The following is a 5790-nucleotide window of genomic DNA, read 5'->3' on the forward strand; positions in this document are numbered from 1 at the left end:
GCCTTCCACGTGAATTATTGAAATCAACACGGCGACCATCACCATAACCTCTATGGCCATCGCAGAAGGGATCGAGTTCATGGCCGAAACCAGAATTCTTATCTCCAGATTCTTAACAGTTAAATTCTTCTGGATCACGATGATGTAGCCTTTGACCTCCTGTCGTGGGCAGACGTTCATTAAACATCCTTTCCATGGCCTCCACGAGTGAGTCGGCCATGTGATGCAATTCAGACCGAGAGACAGGGGGCTCTCCGTCTCCATGGTTTCCACCATGAACACTCGAATTGGATCCTACCATGTTAGATGGAAGCAAAAAAAGTAAAATATGAAAGTATTTGTAGAACACTCGATCTCACCTCTTACTTACCCAAGCTCTTTCCTGATCTCTAGGACCGTGATGGTGTCGATGTGGCAGCTTCAATAGAGTTGGTAGAGCAGTCGAAAGGATCACAAGTCAAACGTCCTGGTTCAGGTTTTTAGTGGAGCTATAGGAGGCTGATCATGGTGGGCTATGGTACTGTCTACAAGTGTGTTGACGGGCTAAAAAGATATGATATTGGTGCTGGAAAGATTCTCACCAAATCAATGTAAACTGAAATTTTCAGCAACACATAGCAACACAATCCCCTTTCACAATTTTTTTCACTTCTTCTTTTTTTACTTCTTTCTCTTCTTAATTTTTTTCATTCTCTCTTTTTTATAACACTAATGGGGTGCCGAGATCAAATGCAATGACACATTATGAATAAGATGGTGGTAACTAGCAACATGAGGAACTTCAAACAACACAAGGTAACAATACCGCCAAAGGGTTATAGGTTTTTTCATGGCTTTGGACTATAGGACAAAACAAAATATAAAACAGATGAAGACTGTGATAAATAAGTGGATGACAGTAAGACCTACCGTTACAACTAAAGCTTTGATACCAGATGATATGTACCGAGTTATATTCGGTACTAGGGTGGCCCGATCTTCACGACAATAGGTTGATAAATAGGATGTTAGATATAAAAGTAACGGAATAACAAGGTAAATTTGCTGAAGAACAGCGGATAACTGACTTTATACCTGATCAAGGTCGGAGGAGACCAAGCGACGGGGAGAGAGACACCGAAACCATGTAGACTTCGACTCGATCTCCAAACGACCGCAGAACCACAACCGAAGCTAATCCACACAATGCAAGGCAGCCGTACTGGAAATGCAAGGCACGGACTAGTGGATCCCAGAGGAATCTCTTCACAAGTCTAGGAGAACAAGGAAGAACAGGGGTACAGTAAACACTCAGCAGCTCAGCTGCGGTAATCACTTGGATTATCAAATCATCAAAGGTTATCAAAAAGTTATTTTACATGATAGACATAGGGGTATTTATACTAGCTACAACCAACCTTAGATAGGTATAAACAAGAAAAGAAAGTATTTTAACGTGCTAATGTGAAGGGGCCTCTTAAGGAGATCTCGAGGGCTGAATTTCTCGTGGCTGTTTGACTTCTGCGCAGCCTTCAGTATTTTGATAATAACTTGGAAAATTCCCTATGTGTCATATAGGGAATTTTTTATTTGTGTGTATGACATGTGGGACCAGTGGCACACAAGGAATGAGTATAATTTTTGACGGCACACAGGTAATTTCCCCTAATAACTTCTCCTAGGAATCTCCAAACGGTGTGGGGCTGGATGCATTGGAAAGCTAACTTGATAAGCTTTCTCACCATGTATAGTATGCCTAATGAAACTTTGTAGCATGACGCAGTTTGATACTGAAACTTGGTCATCAAGCAGACTGTTGACCTTCTTACTAGTCAGCACTAAAGTAGGTCGGTTGCCTTGCTGGGAGATCCGATTAAGTCGGTCTTAGAAGCATTGGAAACTAGACTTCAATAGCTTTCCAAAATGTACTTATGGGCCTTCATAGCTTTTGGGAATCAAAAGATATGATTGTTTCTTCTGGACGGTTCTATCATGATGGATTGACTCAAACATAGTTCTTCTCTCTGATTCACCCTTGGTATGTTTTTGTAACACCCCCACTGGTCCCACACATTGGATGTTACCAAATACCCTTCCCACTAAACTTATGCAACACAAGAAATGGAATAGAGAGAGAAAGCATTGCAAAATCCGGCAGCACCTCCCTTGAAAGAAGCATAACAGGGGGGGAAACATGGAGTTCATACAGGATATAAAAGACAGATAATTCACGTAGTAGAATCTAAATGAAAAATTGGTGAAACACATTCATGACCAAATAAAAGAATAGGTAACCCAGCCCACCCCAAAAACAGCTCAACCACCATGAAAAGCTAGAACATATTAATTCCCTAGACTTGACCCTCCCTGATTAACAACATTATTAAGCAGTGGTTCCTTTATTAAAGGTATAGTGGCCGTGCTGCTACATCCCTCTTTTCCCAAAGCAGAAATCAGGTGCCTGCATTAAACAATGCAAGAGTGAGATGACACATCTCAGCAAGTAAACAGAGCAAACCACAATTGGTTAATGTAAACCAACTGTGCTTAAACAACCACGTAGTTCAAAACTTCCTTCTTGAATAATAATTTGCAGCAAGTAAGCAAGTAACTAATTACTTAACGCCAAGAAGAATCACAATGTAAAAATCCACACTATCCACATCCACATAATAAATTCCACACCTCTCCCATGAATGCACATGGCTACAGATGCAGTAATGACTTCTGCCTTCATATCTCTGAGGATATGAAGCTGCATCATACCCCTTCTCGGGCAACATATGATGCTCAATGTACCGGTACGGTCGGACCATAAGATCACGATGAACTTCCATGCAATGAATAATGAATGCAGTATGCATGACAACAACATGAGTTCTTCCCAAATAATATGTGCTAGACATATACTTCCACCCATTCCACATAATAACCAATTGAGTAACATGATCAAACCACAAACTCAACATATGTAATCAATAAAACACGAATATCTTCAAATGATGGTACTCAATTAAAAATATGAATACGAACACAATAGCACAACATAATCAAGTATAAGACTCTTCATTCGACAGACGGAATAACCATCACTGTTTTACTTGCCTTCACCGGAAGTTTGGGCAAATCCCTAAGTACGATCTGAAAGTCCACCACCTATTTTTGACACCCAACTTAGTGCACCAAATTCACATAATAAGCCTCAAAAACAACACCGCACCTACGCGCAGTCTCAAACCCCGCCGCGGGTAACAATTCTCCCCACACCCACCAAACTGCAGCGGCGCTGCATAACAATTGCATAACTTTAAAATTAAGACAGCAGTGATGACAAACAAAAACTCCAGAGACAACTACATAAAATTCCCCATAAGTTTTGTATACAATTTATAATTAAATTCCAACATCTAACTACCCCAAAACGGTCCACAAGATAAACCCTGCAATCTGTTTTTTTTCTCTTTTGGGCAGCGACATACTCGGATTCAAACAGCGATAACTTTTAAAATATAATTCCGAATCGAGCGCATAAGTACTTGTTGGAAAGTTAAGAAAAAGCCCTACATGATTCTCATACTGATTAACATTAATTACTCACGAAAAATCCCCAGAAACTGCTAATACTGCTGCTGTTCGTCCACCTGAAAATCTGTTTTTTTGGATAGCCACATACCCGGATTCAAACGGTGATATCTTTTAATTTATAACTCCGAATTGAGCGCATAAATACTCGTTGGAAAGGTATGCCAAAGTTCTACATGATTCCCAAACTGATTCCCATTAATTTCCAACGAAAAATGCCCAGAAACCACTAATACTGCTGCTGTTCGTCCACCCCCTAAAATTCTGGACAGCCCTTCTACCAAATCGCATACGCAACATCTAATCAATTGGATTGCAGCACAAATGAACAAGAGATAAACACAAAAATCACCTTGGATTCTCCCCCTTTCCTTCCTCCCTTCTTCCCTCCACCGTAAACAATTGGAGATTTGCACCACGCGACGTAGATCCGAGCGGCAGGGAATGGCACCTTGGGAGGAGGAGATGGGGGGGGGCTAGGTTAGGTGGTGTGGCTGCAAGGGTTTGAGGGAGGAGGAGATGGGAGGGGGGTCGGCGGCCAAAGGTTAGGGGAATGGGGGGGGGCGGCTTCATAAAGGAAGGGGGGGGGTTAGGGGGGAGGGCGGCTAGGGTTAGGGGAGGTTAGTGGGCCGAATCAAGATTCGCGGCCCAACTCGCCCACGCGACAGCTCCCGACCCCGTTGCAAGCGCCTAACCAAAGAAATTCTACTGCCCTACTGGTGAATGTTTTCGACAAATTCCAAATCCCCAAAATGCATCAACCGAATGAGAAAAACAGAAAAAGAATAACCTCCAACTTCTCTTCTTTGCAAACCGAGTATCACACTCTACCCCCCTTAAAAAGAATTCGACCTCGAATTCTGACGCTTCTATCAGAACGACAAAAGGAAAGATTAAAGAATCAACAACACTTACCCACAACGAAAAGTTCCGGATACTTCTGCCGCATCAGGTCCTCAAGTTCCCACGTAGCCTCGCGCTCAGACTGATTAGTCCATAAGACCTTGACATACTTAATTGATCTCTTCCTCAATACATGCTCCGAGAATTACAATATACGCACCGGACGACACTCCAAAGTCAGATCCTGCTGCACAGCAATTGGTTCCATCTCAATCTGATGGTCCGGATCCCGCAAGAACTTCCTCAACATAGAGATATGAAAAACCGGGTGTACCCCTGCCATGGAATCCGACAGCAGTAAGCGATAAGCTAGGCTGCCCACTCGGGCCAAGATAGTGAACGGTCTAATGTACCTCGGGCTGAGCTTTCTAGAGACACCGAACCGAACAACTCCTTTAGTAGGTGATACCCTGAGAAGGACTTGGTCACCCACTGCAAATTCCAAATCCTGCCTCCTCACATCAGCATAACTCTTCTGACGGCTCTGAGCTGCCAAAATATTCTGACGAATTTCCCGAACCTTTTTAGAAGTCTGCTGAACCCAATCAGGACCAACCAGGGATCTCTCTCCCAAAGTCTCCCAGCACAGAGGGGAGATACACCGCCTGCCATACAAAGCCTCAAATGGTGCCATCTTGATGCTAGCCTGGTAGCTGTTGTTATAAGCAAACTTTGCCAATGCAAGATGATCCTCCCAGCTACCCTTCCATGACAGAACACAAGCACGCAACATATCTTCCAAGGTTTGGATCGTTCGCTCTGACTGACCATCAGTCTGAGGGTGAAAAGCGACACTAAGTGAAAGCTTGGTGCCCAATGCACTATGAAGACTATCCCAGAATTTGGATACAAATTTGGAGTCTCGATCAGAAACAATGGACTTAGGTACCCCGTGAAGCCTGACTACTTCCTTCATATACAAGGGAACCAAATTTGAAGCTGAATTTGTGGTCTTCATGGGAATAAAATGTGCAGACTTAGTCAAGCGATCCACTACCACCCATATAGCATCTCTGCCCCGAGGGGAACAAGGTAGACCCACCACAAAATCCATGGTGATATGCTCCCATTTCCACTCTGGAATTTCTAATGGCTTCAGTAAACCTGCAGGCCGCTTATGCTCGGCCTTCACGCGTTGACATACTTCACAGGCGGCCACATACTTAGAAACGTCAACCTTCATCCGCTTCCACCAGAAGTTTTGCTTCAAATCTCGGTACATTTTGGTTTCGCCAGGGTGAACGGTGTAAGGCGTTTTATGAGCTTCTCTCAAGATATCCATCTTCACCTCTGATTTCTGAGGCACACAAAGACGGCCCCTGAAAC

General features: G+C 43.3%; 1 long non-coding RNA gene across 1 annotated transcript; it reads right to left on the bottom strand.

The window, feature by feature from the left end:
* Positions 1-2121: 2121 nt before the first annotated feature.
* Positions 2122-4088, bottom strand: LOC111589991 (uncharacterized). The gene is made up of 2 exons (XR_002749073.1): positions 3914-4088; positions 2122-2440 (listed from the first exon to the last, which is right to left on the bottom strand). It is a non-coding gene; the product is annotated as an uncharacterized lncRNA (long non-coding RNA).
* Between the last annotated feature and the right edge of the window lie 1702 nt (positions 4089-5790).

The sequence above is a fragment of the Zea mays genome, chromosome 8, assembly GCF_902167145.1.
Source record: "Zea mays cultivar B73 chromosome 8, Zm-B73-REFERENCE-NAM-5.0, whole genome shotgun sequence".
Taxonomy (NCBI): domain Eukaryota; kingdom Viridiplantae; phylum Streptophyta; class Magnoliopsida; order Poales; family Poaceae; genus Zea; species Zea mays.